The sequence below is a fragment of the Prionailurus viverrinus genome, chromosome E3 (genome assembly GCF_022837055.1).
Source record: "Prionailurus viverrinus isolate Anna chromosome E3, UM_Priviv_1.0, whole genome shotgun sequence".
NCBI classification, from domain to species: domain Eukaryota; kingdom Metazoa; phylum Chordata; class Mammalia; order Carnivora; family Felidae; genus Prionailurus; species Prionailurus viverrinus.
Window position 1 is genome coordinate 16,344,595 of NC_062576.1, and position 20,075 is coordinate 16,364,669.

The window sequence follows — 20,075 nt, forward strand, 5'->3', positions numbered from 1 at the left end:
CGCGCAACCGTCGGAGGCCGGGCCGGCAGGCGGAGACAGAGGCGGCGCGGCGCGCGCGGCGGGCGGGGCAGAGTGGAGGGGCGTGGCCAGAGGAAAGAGGGGCGGGGCTCCGGGAGGGGAGGGGAGGGGTCGTGAGGGGACGGGAGGGGTCATGAGGGCGGTGAGGTGCCTGAGGGCTTTAGGGGACTGGGTGCAGCGAATAATAAATTTCACGTGTGACTGAGTAAGCCCTTGGCCCCTCCCCCTGGGGGGTGGCGATCATTGCCATCCCTTTTTCCTTTTTTGTCATCATTTGATATTTTTGGACCCAATCCAGATTAACCCTGGCCAATGCCTGGAGTTCCAGAGCCATGCTTCCATTACCTGATATTCCCCACAACCTCCAAGCACCTCTGTGTTCAACAGGTGCAAACTTAAATATTTTTTAAATTATTTATGAAAAAAACAACAAAGTTATTTATGAATGCCTTGCTTCTCTGTAAGTTGAACTTGAGATGGGTTAACATAATTAATGTAATATAGAAAAATATAAAAACGAACTAAAAAAACAGGAAAAAGAAAAAGACAAATCAGAATAAAAAGAAAGACCAGGAGTAAGAACACAGGTAAGCAGGCCATAGAGTCTTGCATAATTATTAAGATTGAACCATAAATTTGGCTCTGAGCTTCCTGGTGATCACAACTAAAAGGAGAACATGTGTGTGTGATTCTCACAGTCTCTAAGAAGAAAGAAACACACCATTCTTGGGGATGGCCAGCTTTTCCCTGGTTTCAGTTCTCAGAGATTTCGGGAGCTTTATATAGTGATTTTGAGTAACAAGCAATGTCCTTGTTGGTAACAGATTACCCCAACGTTAGCAGCTTAAAACAAAAATCCCTTATTTTCTCACAGTTTCTGTGGGTCAGGGATGTGGGTACCACTTTGCTAGGTCCTCTGGCTCAAGGTCTCTCACATTCAACTTGTGAGTCAGGGCTGCAGGCATCTCAAAGTTGGAGAATCCTCTTTCAGTCTCACTCAAATGCCATTTACAGGCCTCTGGTTCTTTATTAGTTCCTGGCTACATGTACCCCTCCATAAAAAGCTGCTATCTTCCCCTAAGACAAGGGATGAGAGAGGGAGATGGAAGTCACAGTCTTTGTTGTAATATAATCTCAGAAGAGACAGCCCATCACTTTTATTTACTCTATTAGAAGCTAGTCCACAACCCAAGTGTCCATCAGGGATGAATGGATAAAGAAAATGTGGTATTATATATACCATGAAATATTATCTGGCCATAAAAAAGAAGGAAATTCTATAATTTGGGACAACACTGATGAATCTTGCGGACATTGTGGTAAATGAAATAAGTCAGACAGAGAAAGACAAATATTATATGATCTCCCATGTATGTAGAATCTTAAAAGGCCAAACTCAGAAACAGATAGATTGGCTAGAGGTTAGGGGAAATGGGGAGATGTTGATCAAAGGGTACAAACTTCCAATTATAAGATGAATAAGTTCTGGGGATCGAAGGTGCCACATGGTGAATGTGGCTAATAATACTGTATTATATACCTGAAAGTTGCTAAGAGAGTAAATCTTAAATGTTCTCACCACATAATACTCACAAATTATGTGAGGTGATGGATGCATTAACTAACCTCATTGTGGTGGACATCTCACAATCAGTTTGATCACAAAATGATCAAATCATGTACACTTTAAACTTACACAATGTTATATTTCAACTATATCATAATAAAGCTAGGAGGTTAAAAAAAAAAAAAAAAAGAAGCTAGTCCCTAGGTCCAGTCTGCAATGAAAGGGAGGGGATTACCCAAAAACATGGAAACCAGGAGAGGGAATCACTGGGAGTTTATCTTACAGGCTGTCTACCACAGTCCTCAAAAAATCACTGCTCTCTCTAGTGGTTTCCATAAATCTGAGTGAACTCATTCTGTTGCAACCTCTCTCCTTCTGTATCCCTTTCCTGACTTGGTGAGATCTGTTGATTATCTGGCTTCTTTCACTCATCATCATGTCTATGAGGTTTATTATTAATAATTGCGCATAGCTATTATTATTTTCCATTGTTGTGTTATAGTCCATTATATGAATAACCACAGTTTTATTTGTCCATTCTCTCCCCACTGTTGATAGACATTTATCCTGTTTTAGCTGTTATGAATGAAGTTGCCATGAACATTCTATAAACGTCTTTTGGTGGACATAAACACTCATTTCTAGTGGTAATAACCCCATGAGTGGGATTACAGTCAGACAGAATTAGTAATTACTGCCTCTGTCAATTCAGGTCTTCCATAAAGAAGATGCCAGCGTAGAATTAGATATGCAAGACATTTCCAGGGGGCCTTGCCCGTGAAGGCTAAAGGAGAGAGGGAGGAAGAGTAGACATGGGGAACCTCCAGACCACAGTGCAGATCTGACCGCTGTGAAAACTCCACAGTCTCAGCCAGGCTGACAGGGAGCCCAGTGTACAAACTGTCCATCATAGGAGCTGTGTGCAGTGTAGGATGGCCTGGAACTAGGACCTCTGCCATGCACAGTCACGGGCCGGGAGCAGCCTGGAAAAAGCATGGCCTCAGCATGAACACTGGGGTGGGTCTAACAGTGTGGCAGCTGGAGCTATTGGCCAACTAGCCTCCTTGCAGCAGGCTCTCTTGAAGGGAGATCTGAACGGTGTGTCACCAGGGCCACCAAGCTACCAAACGTTTTTCCAAAGTGGTTATACCAATTAAAACTCCCACTAGCAATGCCTGAGATTTCTTTATACTCTACGTTCTCACCAACCCTTGGAAGTGCCAATGCTGTTAGTTTTACACATTTTGGTGGTTCTCTGGAGGGATCTCATTGTGGTTTTTTTTAAAGTTTATTTATTTTGAGAGAGAGAGTGTGTGTGAGAGAGAGAATGCAAGTGGGGGAGGAGCAGAGAGAGAGGGAAAGATAGAATCCCAAGCAGGCTCTGTGCTGTCAGCGAGGAGCCCAATGTGGGGCCCAACCCTACAAACGGTGAGATCATGACCTGAGCTGAAATCAAGAATTGGACACTCAACCAACTGAGCCACCGAGTGCCCTTTATTATGGCTTTAAAATAGCCTTTGCTGATGACTAATGAATTGGGGCACCTTTCATATGCTTATTGAGTACATAAATGTTCTCTTTTGTGAAGTGCCTACCCAGGTCTTTTTCCCACTTAAAAAAAAAAAATGTTGCCTGTCTTTTTCTTATTGGATTATAGAAGTTCTTTATATATTGTGGATATGAGTCCATATGTGTATTGGAGATATCTTCTGCCACACTGTGTCTTTTTTTTTAAATGTTTATTTTTGAGAGAGAGAGAGAGAGAGAGAGAGAGAAATTACATGCATATGAGCAGAACAGGAACAGGTAGAGAGGGGGACAGAGGATCCAAAGGCTCCATGCTGACAGTAGACAGCCAATGTGGGGCTTGAACCCACAAACTGTGAGATCATGACCTGAGCTGAAACCAAGAGTCAAACGCTCAACCAACTGAACCACCCAGGGGTCCCATCTTGTCTTTTTTTAATTGTGTTTGTTGCTGAACAATAGAAGAGACTGTGAATTCCTCACATACATTCCACTACCTCTCACCTTGGAAATGTCAAACTCCTACTTATTCACAGCTTAGATATTTCTTTCTCCTGGAAGGCTTTCCCACCTCTATTGTAATAGTGAGGATTCTGGTAACACAAACTCAGTTCACCAGGCCAGGGACTCAAACCCCATCAGGACTCTCTCTGCCCATCTTCCCACCTCTGTGTGTTGATTTTGTTCTCTCAGGCCAGCTGTGTGCATTCGGAAGGAAAAGTGGCTACTGGTTCCTCCATCTTGCATCTTTGTTTTCTCCTACCAGAAGGGAACTGCCTGCCATCCCTTAAATCCAATTTTAAAAATCCTGATGAAGAATTCCAGGTTGGCCAGCCTTAGGTCACTCATGGGCCCTGTAGCTAGAAAGAGTGCTGGCTATGACAAACCCACACACCCACAGGAGATTCTGTAAAGGAGCAGTCCTCCCAAAGAACGAAAAAGTGATATTCTCAAATGCAGGAAGAGGGAACTAGGCAGACAAAGTAGGAGGCTAATCTATTCACTTATTTCACAAATGTTTATTGAGTACCTACAACGTGCCAGGAACAATTGCAAGTGTTGGAGCCATAGAGAAGATGAGCAACAGCCGTTGTCTCACAGAGCTCATGTTGTGTGGGAAGCTAGGTGTTCCTGTTGAGGGCTCACAGAGAAGAGCCCCTGTTGTTGTACAGAGGAAAGTCCTCTGCTCCCAGGCAGGTAGAGCTGTCCACCAGCCTTCCCGCAGTACCAGCAGACAGCCAGGGTCTTCACTGGCTGGTGGGCAAAACTCTGGGAGATTGATTTCCAATTCAAGAATGTAAACTTCAAAATTTATACACAGATGGAAACGTCATACATTGCTGGTGGGGAATGTAAAATGGTGTAGCCACTTGGAAAACGTGTCTCAAAATGTTAAACATAGAATCACCATGTGACCCAGCAATTCCATTCCTAGGCACATATCCAAGAGAATTGAAAACATGTGTGCACAGAAAAACTTATCCATAAGTGTTCATAGGAGTATTATTCTTAATGGCCAAAAATGTCCATCAACCGATAAATGGATAAACAAAATGTAGTATGTACATACAATGGAATATTACTATTCAGCCATAAAGAGGAATGAAATAGGCGTGCCTGGGTGGCTCAGTCGGTTGAGTGTCCAACTCTTGATTTCGGCTCAGGTCATGATCTTGCCGTTTGTGGGACTGAGCTCCACATTGGGGTCTGTGCTGACAGCAAGGAGCCTGCTTGGGATTCTCTCTCTTTCTCTCTCTCTCTCTCCCCCTCCCCAACTTGTGCGTGCATCTCTCTCTCTCTCTCAAAATAAATAAATTAATTAAAAAAACAGGAATGAAGTACTGATACATGCTTCCACATGGACGAACCTTGAAAACATGCTAAATGAAAGAAGACAGACCCAGACACAAAAGGCTTTGTATTGTATGATTCCTTCTATTTTTTAAATTTTTTTTAATGTTTGTTTATTTTTGAGAGAGAGAGAGAGAGAGAGAGAGAGAGAGAGAGAGAGAGAGAATGAGCAGAGGAGGGGCAGAGAGAGAGGGAGACACAGAATCCACAGCAGGCTCCAGGCTCTGAGCTGTCAGTACAGAGTCTGACTCGAGGCTCAAACTCACGAACCCGCAAGATCATGACCTGAGCTGAAATCAAGAGTCAGAGGCTTAACTGACTGAGTTCCCCAGGCACCCCTCCCCTTCATGGAGGCTTGGCAGGGATCTCTGCTCTAGCTCGTCACCTTGGTTTCTGGGGCCTCTGCATCCATGGCCACATCCCCTTGGGCCACTGCAGTTCCATCCCTGGGCTGGTTTGAAGGCCTATCTTTCATCAACACCTGAAGATGCTCCTTTCTTCCTGCCAAGTATGGCTATGTGGTTAAGCTTTTTTTCCCGGCATGTTTTATCCAATATTTCTGCATTTTCTGTGTTGGCTCAATCTACCATGCCAGAACCAGAAATCCAAAAAGGTTTTCATGAGCTTGTTCATGACCCCAAACTTGCTTCGCTGAGTTAGAACGCTAGACTGTATGTTTTCTGTTTGGGAAAAGGTCACAGCAAGGATATAGCAGGACAGTACTGGAAGTAGCTGACCAGCAATCTTTCTATAGCAGGATCTGTGAAAGCCCAAGCCTCCCAGGACCCTTCAGGAAAACACCACTGAAAGTAAGTGTCCTACTGAGAGGGGATGGATGTGTCATTTTCTCATTCAAGGGATAGTAGAGTCTGATATCATCTCATAACTGCCAGTACAGAGGAAATGCTCATTTTTAAATGATGAGGAGGGGACCAGTAAACATCCTATGTACATGGATGACCCACTGTCTCACTAGGCGATGAAGCCATCCACTGAGCACACATCTAACAGCTAGACACTGTCGGCCTCTTGATATTTAAACTTCATACGATCTGTATAAGGTAGGTATCATTATCCCCAGTTTTCAGGAGAAAAGTAAGTCTGAGAGGATTAAGTAACTCGCCCTATTACTTAAGAGGTAGAACTTCGTATCAGGAGTGTTGAATCGCTATATTGTACACCTGAAACTAACATTACACTGTATGTTAACTAACTGGAATTTTTTTTTAAAAAAGGGGGGGAGGGCTTCAGTTAAAACCTAGGCCTGTCTGATTCAGGTGTCTCCCGCTTTCCACCTATGTACTCCCCTGTGGGAAACCACCTCTCAATTTCACTTGGATGCTCTGTTTGTTACTAGGATGCAATGAATGGATTATTCACTACCTCTCCCCTTCCATTCTACTCTATCAGTATAACTAAGTTCCAAGGTCTTGTTTCTGCATCCAGGTGAAAACAGATATTTCCCTGTGGTCTGAAGTAGGCTGAACCCAGGGTTAAATCCTGAAGTCTGCTGAGATTTCATCTGCACGCTGCCATCCCACATACTACCCTGGGGCAGCCTGAGGCCCCTGTGACATGTCTTCATTGAGATCTGTTCCTCCCCAGATCTATGAACCCCAGCACAGGTACCCTGACTGATAGGATAAGCTTGGTCCCTGAGCTTCAGGAGGAACCCTGAAGCCTGTGACTCCCCCTTCTGGGCCTCCTGTCCCTGTCATCCTGTTCTAAGTTCTTTTCCTGTATTAGCTCATTTAATCCTGACAACAACTGTTGATGCAAAAACTACTGTTTTCAGTGGTGTACAGATAAGGAAACTGAGGTTCAGAAAAGCTAAGTAACCTGCCCCAAATCGCACAGCTAATAAGTTGCAGAACTGGGATTCAAACTCCAGCAGTCTGGTTCCCAGATCCATGCTCTTAACTCCTGTGCTATGATCTAAGATGCACAGAGAATTTGGACTTTTTCCTTTAGTATTTATCACTATATAATATAATGTGCATTATTCTTCAAAAAAAGAAAAAAAGAAAAGAAAAGAAACTATTTTAGGGGCCCCTGAGTGGTTCAGTCAGTTAGGCAACCGACTTTTGGTTTTGGCTCGGGTCATGATCTCATGGTTTGTGGGGTCGAGTCCCACGTCGGGCTCCATACTGATGGTGTGGAGCCTGCTGGAGATCCTCACTCTCCCTCTCTCTCTCTCTCTCTCTCTCTGCCCCTCCCCTGCTTGCTCTCTATCTGTCTCTCAAGACAAAGAACTAAGTGTTAACAAAAAAAACCCTCTTTTATGTTTGTCTCTATCACTAAAATATAAGACTCACAAGGGTAGAGATCTTTGTCTATTTTGTTCACCACTGTATCAGCATCTATGTCAGCATCTAAAACAGACCTGACCAGAGTAGGTACTTAGGAAGTACATTTTGAATGAGTGAATGAGTACTGTAAAAATGTTAACCATTACTGTCTTTGCACAAAAAAAAATAGGCCCACAGCAAATATGTTTCCCCCCATAAAAGAGAAGTCCTCCCCACAGAGATTACTTTCTTTACCATCCCAGACCCAAAGGCAAAACTCAGAAGATTTTGTTTGCCCTCTCTGCTTTTATCACACTCTCTCAAGCCCTTAGCTTTCCTGAGGATGTCAGTGTCCATCCAATGGCCATGCAATTACCCTGACTCATCGTCCCAGATCTCCCTCAACTCTGATGACCTTTGCTTCCATTCCACCTAAATTGCCTATAGGAGTGGCCTTTGCGATCCTTTCAAATGTCCAGATTTCTGAATTCTTGAGCTCTAATATTCTGCTCTTTGTACACACCCTCTGTGGCAGATTGTATTTTCCAAGATGGTTGCAATGAGATTCCCCCATGCAACACACTTTTCTCTGTGATGTTGACCCTGCTCCTGTCAAGGTTGAGTCTGTGTTCCTTTGAAGCCAAGAGGGTCTGTAACTATGGCAGAAGTGACCCTCTGTATTTCCAAGTCTAGATCATAAAAGGTGATACTTCTTCATGGTCTTCTTGGAATGTTTGCTCTTTGAGCCCAGTCACCACGCTGGGAGGAAGTCCAGGCCACACAGGGAGGCTGCACTTAGATCTCCCAGCCAACAGCCCCAGGTCTCAGCTGACAGCCAATATTAGTCACCCAACATGGGACTGAAGATGGCTTTGAGATAACTCCAGTCCCAACCATACTAACAGCATGAGGAACCCAAGTGAAAACCACCTAGCCGAATCCGGTCAACTATACCAGAACCATTAAAAAAAAAAAAAAAAAAGGATTGTGTTTTAAGCCTCTAAATCTTTGGGGTTATACATTATGCAGAAAGAGTAACTGAAACACATTCTCTTCCTTCTAGCTCTCCAGTTCTCTTATGCACCAAACCTAGTCTCTCACTGGAAACCTGCTGTGACCTAATCAATGTTTTCCCCATAGACCCAGCAGGAGATGGGTTGGGGCATCTTTCTCCTTTTCATGGCCATTTCCAGACCATTTTTCATCCTGCTTGGCTAACCTAAATGTCTCTGCATTCTCCCGCATTCTATCACCAAGAATATTCAATCTGTGCGAGTGCAGCAAGCCTTGGTTTTATAGGGTTCCCTCCCTAAGGATTTCTGAGATTCTCTGAGGAAGCTAAAATGCCACCCCTAAAGAGGTGAGTTAATTTGCTCACAGTCCATATCACAGCCAGCAGTGAAGCCACATGCCAGCAGTACCTGGCTGTCCCTGCACACTACACTTTCTTTTCTTGTATACACTCTCCTTGCTATATGAGAGCAAGAATACTTTTGATCTAATCAATGTGCATGCTTTCTGTTTAAAGTAAAATACATAATAAATTAACCCTGCCAAGGTATCGAATTCTTAGTGGAACCATGTGTTAAAAGCAGCTGTCTTCAAACACAACTCTTATGAATGTTTATAATTTTATTTCCTGATTAGAGACTTCCCATGATACTCTGAACTCAACAATTCACAGGAAGCCCAAGAATAAATTATCAAAAAATCATTAACAAAAATCTTTATTTAATAATTGTGTTGGTGATCTTTTCTTGCTGGTATAGAAAATATTTTTTAGAAGATGCCTCGGTGTTTAGGAACAAGGAGACTTCTAGCAACTTTTTGGCCATGAGTTGGATACAACACAAGGTAAACCTCTTTTATATAAGAAATACATTTCACAAAAGTGTTGAATAAAGGCACATTTTGAGCATCAAAGGAATTGGTCTGGAATAAGAGTAGAGGAGCAGGATTGTGTAGGTTAAGAGCATAGGTTGGAATTGAAGCTTTAATCACCCTTTGCCTCAGTATCTTCATCTATAAAATGGGGGTGGCAGTAATACCTGCCTCAGAGGGTTTGAGGAAGGTTAAATACATGGTGACTGACCCACACCAGGTGCTCAATGAATGTTAACTCTTGTTATCTTAATCTTTGTCTCTATGTAGAAAAGAAAAATGCAGCATTCAGTGAAAGTTTTTCCAAAAGCAATGGCTTAAAATAAACTGCTATTTGAAGACTAAGATTATCATTTGGGTAAATGCTATCCCAAATTTAACTGATCTGTATTCCAATAACTACATGAAACACATCAAATTGTGTAGTTACTTAGAAGAACATTTAACAACTAATGCAAAATGCAGATTCCTGGGCTTTGCTTCATATCTGATTCCCATCAGAGAAGATGCCTAGAAATGTGCATTTTTGTGAAACCTCCCTCCAGGTGAACCTTATGATCAGGCAAATTCAGGCAGTAACATTGATTGAAGGGTTGGGGAGTGTATGATTTTCCTGAGGAGGGCATTTTAGTAAGCCTCACCTTGAATAGTCTCCAGGTTAAATGATATTGTTGAGCAGCTGTTTTCAAATTCTAATGTACTTAAGAATCACCTGGAGAGGTGGTAAAAATTCAGATTCCTAGTCCTACCTTTAAGAGATTCAGATTCAGAGATTCAGGTGGCACTTGGGAATCAGCATTTTTTAACCAGCCCCTCCCCTCTAGGGTGAGTCTTTGAGAAGCATTTTTGACTCTTGTCATTCACATGCTAGAGAGGAAACAGACATAGATATTTTTTAAATCTGACTTTCCTATGTAATTTGAACATCTCAGACCTCCTCAACTTGTAGGTACAAACAACTTCACAATAAAATTATAAATGGATCTTGTGAAATTCGAATACTAGATGATCATCCAAGAATCAGTTCTCCTCTCCAGGTATATATCCGGAGATCTCAAAAAAGTGCCTTCATGTGTATGTGTGTTTTTTGTTCACCAGACCGATGGCTCAAATTTCAGCCTCACCACTTACATGCTGTGGGCAAGTTGTTATTTATCTATTGCTGCATTACAAATTATCCCAAAACTTAGTGGTTTAAAACAGCAGCAATCATTTTATTATTTCTCATGGTTTCTGTGGTTGGGAGTTTCAGCAGGGTTTGAGTTGGCTCAGTGTCTTTCATGTGGTTACAATCAGACAGTGGTTGGAACTGGAATAGCAGGGGGTGGAGGAGCTGGGGTTTGCTGGATAGCTCTCCCTCTTCATGTAGTTTCAGGACCTCTCTATGTGGTCACTCCTTGTGGGTAAGTTTGAGCTTCCTCACAGCATGGTGGCCTCACAGCAGTCAGACTGCTTCCGTGGTAGCTCAGGGTTCGAGGATAAGTATTTCTTTCTTAAAAAAAATGTTTGGGGGCGCCTGGGTGGCTCAGTCGGTTGGGCGTCCGACTTCAGCCAGGTCACGATCTCGCGGTCCGTGAGTTCGGGCCCCGCGTCGGGCTCTGGGCTGATGATGGCTCGGAGCCTGGAGCCTGTTTCCGATTCTGTGTCTCCCTCTCTCTCTGCCCCTCCCCCGTTCATGCTCTGTCTCTCTCTGTCCCAAAAATGGATAAACGTTGAAAAAAAAAAATTAAAAAAAAAAAATGTTTGGGGCACCTGGGTGGCTCAGTCAGTTAAGCGTCCGATTTCGGCTCAGGTCATGATCTCATGGTTTGTGGGTTCGAGCCATGCATCAGGCTCTGTGCTGACAGCTCAGAGCCTGGAGCCTTCGTTGGATTCTGTCTCCACTTTCTCTGCCCCTCTCCCGCTCATGCTCTCTCTCTCTCTCTCTCTTTCTCTCTCTCTCAAAAATGAATAAACATTATTGCCACATTATGTTTATTCATTTTTGAGAGAGAGAGCATGAACAAGGAAGGGGAAGAGAGAGAGGGGGACAGAAGATCTGAAGTGGGCAGCAAACCCTTTATGGGACTCAAACCCATGAACCATGAGATCATGACCTGAGCTGAAGTCAGATGCTTCACTGACTGAGCCACTCAGGCACCCCCAGCATAAGTATTTCGGTAAAGAAGGTGGAAAGTGCATCTCTTTTGTGACCTAGGCTTTGAGGTCACATTGCCTCATTTCTGCTGCATTCCATAGGTTACAAGAGATCCAGAAGCCTGATCAAGATTCACATGGAGGAGAATAGACCCCATCTTTCAATGGTAGGAGGATCAAAGTCACATTGCAAAATAACACGTGGGTTAGGACATATTGTGGCAGCCATCTTTGGAAAATGCAATCTGCCATATAACCTGTCCAAGCTTGACTTGTAGAAGGACGATGATAATAATATCTACTCACTAGGGTTGTAGTGAGGACTAAGAGAAGAAATACATGGAAAGCACTTAGAATAGTAGCCACCATGCTCCATAAATACTACCTATTATTATCACCATTATCATCATCACTCTTTCTATTGCTTACTGAATGGGCACTGGGCAGTCATCACCCCCACAGGTCCTCAGAACTTCCTCTCTGAGACCAAATACACCACTGCCTCTGGCCTCTATTTCCCTGAAACACCCTCACTGTCTGTAAATCTTCCACCATTGCTAGTGTCATGCTGGCTGAGCCAAGACCCTGCAGCCGCCGGTCCCCACACATTCTCAGATATTCCAGTGCATAGACCCCACACCAACTGGCTGCAATCCATTGCTGCCACTGCCTCAGCAGCATTATTGCCACCAATCCCAAACTCTAGCAGGCAGCCCAACATTTCCACAAAGGAGTCACCTCTGAGTGACCTGCCCCCCCCCCCCGCCTCTTTCTGTCACCCCATGCCTGAGGGGCAAATACCTGCTGATTCCCCCCACCACAAACGTCCATTGAGAAGCAAGTAACAGAATCAAACAAGTAAACAAAACAACTCCCTCCCTCAGTACTATGCTGAGTTGTGGAGGCTGGAACACTGTTGTCTGGGCCCTAAACTGGCCGATTGTAGTAAAACCTTTTCTCAAGTGACAGACATGGTTGTTCTCCCTGGAGCAAAACACACTCCTAGGATGGGTTCTGACATCAGACCCAGGGCTGTTTCCTGCATACACCTCCTCTTTCCTCCTCACCCTGGCCCTGTTTAAACACGTGGCTATCACACCAGGTGCCATGAGGAATATGGTAGTTTCCATAGTCTCCTTCCACTGGTCCCGACAAGTGTAGTTGTAAATTGTAAACCAGACTGAAGTTGATTTTCCCCCAGGGTCTCCCCATACAAGTCAGTAGATGCAGATAGATATTCGGGAGGAAGGGAACCACTTAGGCCCAGACACGGAACACATTTAAATCCCAGCTCTGCCTGCCGGGATACTCTGTCATACCTACCAGGACCCCCTCAACCACTTGCTTGTTTAGAAAATAGGCAAAATGTTCCATGTATTTAGGAAAAAGTTTTCATGATTTCCTTGACTTAGGCTGTGGTGGGGGGACTGTTACCCTGGATGGGCGACATAGCCCTTCAAGGAACAGATTTCAGCAGGTGTTTTAGAGGAGATGAGGAGGGGCATAAAGAGATCACCAGGAGTCAGACTTCACAGCTCAGGCTGAAGAAGCAGTTCTCACAAGTGATTCTATGGGCACTGGGGTCCACACCGTGCACTTTGGTACACAAATGTCAGTGCGGCTCAGAGGAGGCTGGGGGGCTCAAGTGTCAAGTGGATGTAAGCCCCACTGCGGTGGACATCTGTTCTCACCCAGGGGTACCCAGGATCTAAACTGCTCTTACACTTGGCAATCTCCACCTAAGGAGACAGAGCCCACCTCCCACTGAAAGAGCTGAAAACACTAGACACTTGCTTTTCTCAGCTTTGCTGGAGGTAATGTATGGGGGAGACCCACTGGCCTTGTGTCAGGAAGTAGATGCAGTGGCAGCATCTCCATCTCATTTCTTCTGGAGGTGACAGTGACAGAGTTCTGGTGTCAGTGGGGACAGTCTGGGTGTACAGCCAGGGCATCTTGGAGAGGGATCTCCTCACTGAAATAGCCCCCAGATAGGATCTGGACGTTTGTTTCTGTCTATAGACATCCTCTCATGTTTTCTCTGGTTATCCAGGAATTTTGAAAACTATCCAATATCATTTTAACAAGAAGTTCCTTTTTTTTTCTTTTTTTTAAGTTTCTGTCTTTATTTGTTTTGAGCGAGGAGGGGGTGGAGAGAGAGAATCCCAAGCAGGCTCTGCACTGTCAGCACAGAGCCCAGTTCAGGGCTTGAACCCATGAACCATGAGATCATGACCTGAGCCTAAGTCAGGCACTTGACCAACTGAGCCACCCAGGCACTCCTCGTTCCTTTTTGTTTTTTTTTTAATTAGCCTGAATTGATATGATGCTTGCCCGTAAGACTTTGACCAATACCAGCACTTTTAAACATTTTTTAACTCTAGAGACTTCAGAGCACAGTACTCTCCACAAGGATACCAATGTCTACAAGGGTGCCACTGGCCCAGCACGGGTAAGGCCTGTCAAGGGGCTGTGGATATCAACCAAGAAGACCAAGGCTGGGAAGTGGGGGCTGGGGAAGAATGCATTGGATGCCCTGGGGTAGCAAAGTTGCCAGTTCTCACCTGTAAAACATTCTTAGGAGACTGGCCTTAATGGTGGAAGGACGATCCTACCACAGCAGGTGAGAGTAAGACCCAGAGAGACATTTAGCGTATTCATGACTGTCGATGTGACCTTCCATTTATCTCCAGGCCCGTGTAGCCCCAGGAAATCTGTTATTCCACAACAACCTCCACTGTACCCTAGGGAACCTGTCAACCAGGCCCTGGCCACAGACTGTAACCTCAAAATGGGGATCATGAAAGCTTGTTAGAATGCCTGGGGCTGAGAGAGAAAGAATTCTGGAATTTGTTGTTTGTCTCTCTCTATATATATGTTGTCTCTCTCTCTCTCTCTCTCTCTCTATATATATATATATATATATATATATATTTTTTTTTTTTAAGAAGGCTTCACACCCAGCACAGAGCCCAACATGGGGCTTGAACTCATCACCCCGAGATCAAGACCCGAGCTGAGATCAAGAGTCGGATGTTCAACCAAATGAGTCACCCAGGCCCCCCTGTTTGTTTATGTTTTTAATTGAGGTATATCAGTATGGTTTTTGTAAAAAACAAAACAAGAAAAAATAAAAAACAAAACCAAAACCCTCTTTTTTAAGTTAAAAAAAAATCTTTACATTTATTTATTTTTGAGAGACAGAGCACAAGCGGAGGAGGGGAGAGAGAGAAGGAGACACAGAATCCTAAGCTGGTTCCAGGCTTTGAGCAAGCTGTCAGTACAGAGCCCTACATGGGGCTCAAACCCACCAACTGGGAGATCATGACCTGAGCCAAAGTCGGATGCTCAATCGAATGAGCCACCCAGGCTCGCCTCCCCCCACAAAAAACCTTCTTTTAATGCCTTTGCCTATAGCAGGTGATATAGGAAGGTGGTATGAAGAGAGGGAGAAGGGGACAGAAAAGAAGAAAAATAAGAGAAAAGGAAATAGGGAAGAATTTCAAGCCAGCAGGATCACTTTCACACATCTCTGCAGGGTTTAGGCGGCAGCATGAGATGTCAGGCCATCCAGGGTGTGCCCGTATCATTGTCACCATTCTAAGGGAGGCTTAAAGTTCATTTCCCAGTGAGGTACTTCAGGGTTAACAATGCCCTACCATTTGAAGGAAGGAGTCCAGGGCTTGGCTGCCACTTAAACTGTCTCTGTCTCGGTACCCTCAAAGGAAGAAGAGAAGGGAGAATTCAGGCACTTTTTTTTTTTTTACTATAAGTTCAAGTGTTCTTTCAAAAGAAACAAAAAAGAAATCACAGAAATATCTATAATGCTACAAGACAGGAACCACAATAAGAACAAACAGTAAGCTTTTGAGTCAGAGCCCTCCCAGTGGGGAGGTGGTGGCTGGCAGTGAGGACCAGAGCTTCTCCAGAGGGTGGAAGTGAGAGGAGCTTGCAGGGGCCATGACGGCTCACCCTGCTCCTGAACCCACTCGCACCAGCAGCCCTTTTACAGCCAGCCAGTTAGTCTTGTGCCAGCAACTGTGGCCAATTAACCCGTCTTATTTCGTGAGGATGAAAAGTGAGTGATTATTTTTTTGGAGCAAAGAAGTTGACTCTGAACTTTATAGGTGAGGGGATCTTTTGAGATGACTGAGTCCAACCCCTTTGATAGCAAATTTCAGTAAAATTAAATCTGTAAATGAAACACTTGACACACTGAAAGGAGTCCTGGTAGATGAAGCAAGGTTAAGACAGTGAGGGTTCTTGGGGTGCCTGGGTGGCTCAGTTGGTTGAGCATCCAACCTCGGTTCAGATCATGATCTCACGGTTCATAAGTTTGAGCCCCACGTTGGGCTCTCTACTGTCAGCAGAGCCCGCTTCAGATCCTCTGTCCCTTCTCTTTCTGCCCCTACCCTGCTTGTTCTCTCTTTCTCTCAAAAATAAATACACATTAAAAAGAAAGAAAAAGAGAGAGCGAGAGAGAGACTGAGGGTTCTTGGTAGTCCTGGATGAAGTGTTGGTTATTTACTGCTGCACAACAGATGACCCCCAACTGTAAAATCTTTAGGGGCCTAAATGACAATACCTGTCATCTCAGAGTTTCTGTCAGACAGGAGTCCAGGCTTCCAGGAACCCACAGCCTAGCTGTGTCCTGTCTCTCTGGGTTCTTACAAAGTTTCATCAAGTTGTCAGCCAGGGCTGCAATCTTATCTGAAGGCATGACTGCAGAAGGATCTGCCTCAAAGCTCCCTTACATTGTTCTGATTGTTGGATTCACTTCCTCACTGGTTGTTGGACTGAGGGCCTCCATTCTCTGAAGCTGTCGTCCACGGGCTACCCTCAGTTCCTCTCCATATGGCAGCTCGCTTTATCAGAGTGAGCAAGCAGAAAGAGCAAGAGAGGGTGCCAGCAAGAAAGAATGTGCTAATGAGATGGAAGTCCCAATCTTTTGTAACTTAGTCCTAGAAGTGACATCGCATCACCTTTGTGTATTCTGTTCCTTAGAAGTCACCAGGTCCAGCCTATACTTAAGAGGAAGGCATTATACAAGGGAGTGAATGCCAGGAGGCAAGATTATTGGGAGGCACATCAGAAGCTGCCTGCGAAAACAGGGGTATATAGAAGGTAGGAAAAGGGTCAGAACCACAGAAGTATAGAATTTTCTGATTGAAATGAAAGGGGCCCAATAAATCCAGCCATCTGCATGTTGCCTGAATTCCTAATATAGCTCCCTGTCAAGTAGCTTTTCACTCTACATCTGCACAATGGTGTAGTTAGAAATGGTAATCCTGGTTATACTGGGCTAGAAACCACCTGCCTATAACATTCATCCATGCCCAAGAGGCACGCTATAACCCATGAAAATGGTGGAAAGGTCAGAAGATTCTATTCTCTTTAATGGTTAACTGCTTTGATGAAAGCTAAAAAGTAAATTGTAAATAAAGATTTGGTCTAATTTTAAAGTAACCTGGAACATGTAGAATGTTTCTCCAGTTATGAGTTTATATATGTTGACATATAAAACACAAAAGATCTTCCTAAGAAGCTGGACAAGTCAGTAAGTTTTAAAGAAAAAAGTAGTGGGAGTATCGAATATTACCAAAACAGACATCAAAATCAGCAGCTAAAAATTTCAGAACTAAGACAATAAACAGATTAAAAGGAAGAGAAGGCCCTAGTGCTTTACTCCTTTGACATTAAGGATATTTTTCATATGGAATTTTGAATTTGGCAAGAAGTGTGAACTGTGGCTTCATGCCTGGCAGACAGCATTTCAGACTTCACAGACTGCTCTCTGGGAAACTGTTGTAGCCAAGGTTGTGGCATCATGCTTGACCACTCACTTCTTCAAAGAGCTAGCTCAAATGGCTATTTGTAAATGTCAACTCTAGTCTCAAAAGAGAAAAGATTGTAGAAAGTAATTATAAACTATCAGAAAACAATAAAGCTAGGAGGGAGGGAGGGAGGGAGGGAGGGAGGGAGGGAGGGAGGGAGGAAGGAGGGAGGGAGGGAAGGAAGGATCTTTTCCCTTGAATACTCCTCTCTTATTTTGGGTGATTACAAGATTATAGGAACTCACATAAGGCCTACCTTGAGAACCACAGCACTATTTTGGGTGTGTGCTTATTGGAAAACAAAACTCACTAATTAACTCATAGAATAGCCAAGATGCAAGGATCTTAGGGAACATGTGGTGTCATCCCTAGTTTTGAAGAAATTGGGTTCCAGAGAGACTTAAGTAACTCACCAAGTAATTAGAGCAGAGTGACACTTAGGTCAGCTATTCTCACAGGGGGTCCAATATGAAACAACTAAAGCCAGCTTGGTAATGTCTCCATCTCAGGGGCAACCAGTTTGTCCTTTGCCTTTTGCACTGACTCCACAAGAGGTATTTCTCAACATTGTGTTTATGCAAACTCTTGAGCAGCACAGACTCCTGAGCTAAGAGACTCTCCACTCTGTGTGCAATTGAGGGCAAAGGCTGGGATAGCTTGGCCCTGCTCCAAACTCTTTCCTCGGAGGCCTGAGGGAACAGAAAAAACACATGTACTTTTCCTAGTTGGGTGAATAGAGACCAGGCTCATCAAGTAGAGGTGAAAGTGACTTTATTCTTTTTAAAATTTTTTTTTTCAATATTTATTTATTTTGGGGACAGAGAGAGACAGAGCATGAACGGGGGAGGGGCAGAGAGAGAGGGAGACACAGAATTGGAAACAGGCTCCAGGCTCTGAGCCATCAGCCCAGAGCCCGACGCGGGGCTCGAACTCACGGACCGCGAGATCGTGACCTGGCTGAAGTCGGACGCTTTAACCGACTGCGCCACCCAGGCTCCCCAAAAGTGACTTTATTCTTCAAGTAAATGAAAAACACTCAAACCTGAGAACATTGACTGTTCCTAGTCAGTATAAAACTTTACAACTGGCCAACTCTCATGGAACAGGTGGGATAGGGGAGAAACCTGAAAAGATAGTTGATGTTAACTCTAGTGGAGACAGAAATAATTCGTCTGCTTTTCTTTATGCTTTCTCTCAGCCCAAATGAAACAGCTTTTAATTCCAAATGCAAAATAAACAACATGGAAATATAAGACAGCACATTGAAAAGACCCAAGAGTCAAAGGAGGAAATTTGTATCCAGAGGTGTTCCATGAAATTGGATGCTGAGAGATAAGAAAAGGAAAAAAAATGGAGAGTGAAGAAAGCAACATTTTGAGAGCTGAGCAGGTTTTTTTTTTTTATCAGAAATAGTGTTTATTGGACTCCCCTCCATAAAAAAAAATTGCTTATGGAAATAAGATTAGTATCTTTTCCCTTTGGTTCCCAGAACACCTAAAAAAGGAGATGAGAGGGAAACAGGGGAGGAAGGAGAGAAAGAAGGACTTGGTGAGAACTGGGGAAATCTTCAAGAAAGGTGGGGGGCAGGTCCATGCTTTTGCTTCTCTGCTCTCCCTTCCAATTCTATAATTGGCACAAGAAAGGATTGCAGCCCTACTTTGGCTTATCTCTCATATTCTTAAATCCATGCCTGTTCCTCAAGTATTTAGTTAGGGAGGAAAGCTGTGAGTTGGTAAAGTCTGCTCCCCCACCACCTCTGGAATTTTCCCCACGGAAATAGGACACAATAAAGTCAGACAATGCGAGCATTCACACCAGGGCAGCCAGGGATGCCTTTGTTCTGGTGAACCAGAATGAAGCTTAACTAAATATGCTGTGAAGCAACTTAAGCAAAGTGGAAAGAGAAAATGATTTCCCACTTCTAGATATAGCAAAATACATTAGCAATAGCGCTTGGGTCTAAGCAGATCCGATGAGTTACAAATGATCATTTTCATTATGGCCTAATGAGATCACGGTTGAAGTAAGTTAATAACGATTAAAGTTAATGAAAAAGGGTGCCTATATACTTTGTTTTCTCTAAAGTTGTGTCTTTTTTTAGCCCCACTTTATTGAGGCATGATTGACATACAAAAAGCTGTACATATTTAATGCATACCACTCAGTGAATTTAGGAGTCAAATTGTGTCTTCTTGGGGTTATACAGTAATTAGATTGCTTAAACATTTTAAACATTCAGAAATGCTACCTGGATCACTTAAAAGGCAGTGCGTGATGATACTAAGTGTCTAAATTTAGCTGTTTTGATAACAGCTCTCTTTGATTAAAAGAAGGAGTTTAAAAGACACTACCTAGGAGTAATCTGGGACAGAAATGATGATAGCGAGATTGAAACAGTGGTTGTGGGATGAAGGAGAGGGAGGCACACAGAAGAGGTGGTCCAGAGGTACAATCAAATAGGACTGGGAGAGCAAGCATATCAGGTGGGGAGCATGAAAGGAGAATCAAAAGAGGGCTCCCAGGTCCCTAGGTTAGATGGCCAGGTTTGGCATGCGGCTTCAGTCACTGAGCTGGCAGATGAAAGAGGGGCAGTGCCACCACGCAGCCAGTCAACACACTCTGACCAAGTGACTGCAGAGGGCTGTGTGTTCTCCAGATTGCTGCCAGATTATGGACAACTCACTTGCCCTGGCTGCCTGTCTTCACATTTACAAAATGAAGCTTGTTTTAAGACTCTGCTAACATCGTGTTTAACAGTTGGTGTAGATATTCAGAAGCCCCCAGATAATGTACACATTTAATGAACTTTATGGGTAAACAAATTAAATAAAATGAATTCCATGAAGACAAGAATTATGCCTTTTGGATATCCCATTTGGTAATCCCTCATTATGCACAATATGCCATTTAACAAGCATGCTGGGAGAATGGTCCTTGGGGTGGGGGACAGGGGACCAAGAAGGTGGCAAGAAACAG

At 43.8% G+C, this 20,075-nt stretch overlaps 1 long non-coding RNA gene across 3 annotated transcripts; it reads left to right on the forward strand.

Annotated features, from left to right (window-relative positions):
* The first annotated feature begins 322 nt into the window (after positions 1-322).
* LOC125154602 (uncharacterized) lies at positions 323-19,148 on the forward strand. 3 transcript variants are annotated; one of them, XR_007147851.1, is made up of 7 exons: positions 323-405; positions 5,718-5,772; positions 9,021-9,105; positions 11,371-11,435; positions 13,650-13,717; positions 16,270-16,389; positions 18,298-19,148. It is a non-coding gene; the product is annotated as an uncharacterized LOC125154602 (long non-coding RNA). The 3 variants fall into 3 exon arrangements; XR_007147850.1 differs by lacking the exons at positions 323-405; positions 5,718-5,772 and adding an exon at positions 5,874-6,024; XR_007147852.1 differs by lacking the exons at positions 323-405; positions 5,718-5,772; positions 9,021-9,105 and adding an exon at positions 10,099-10,169.
* Positions 19,149-20,075: the final 927 nt, after the last annotated feature.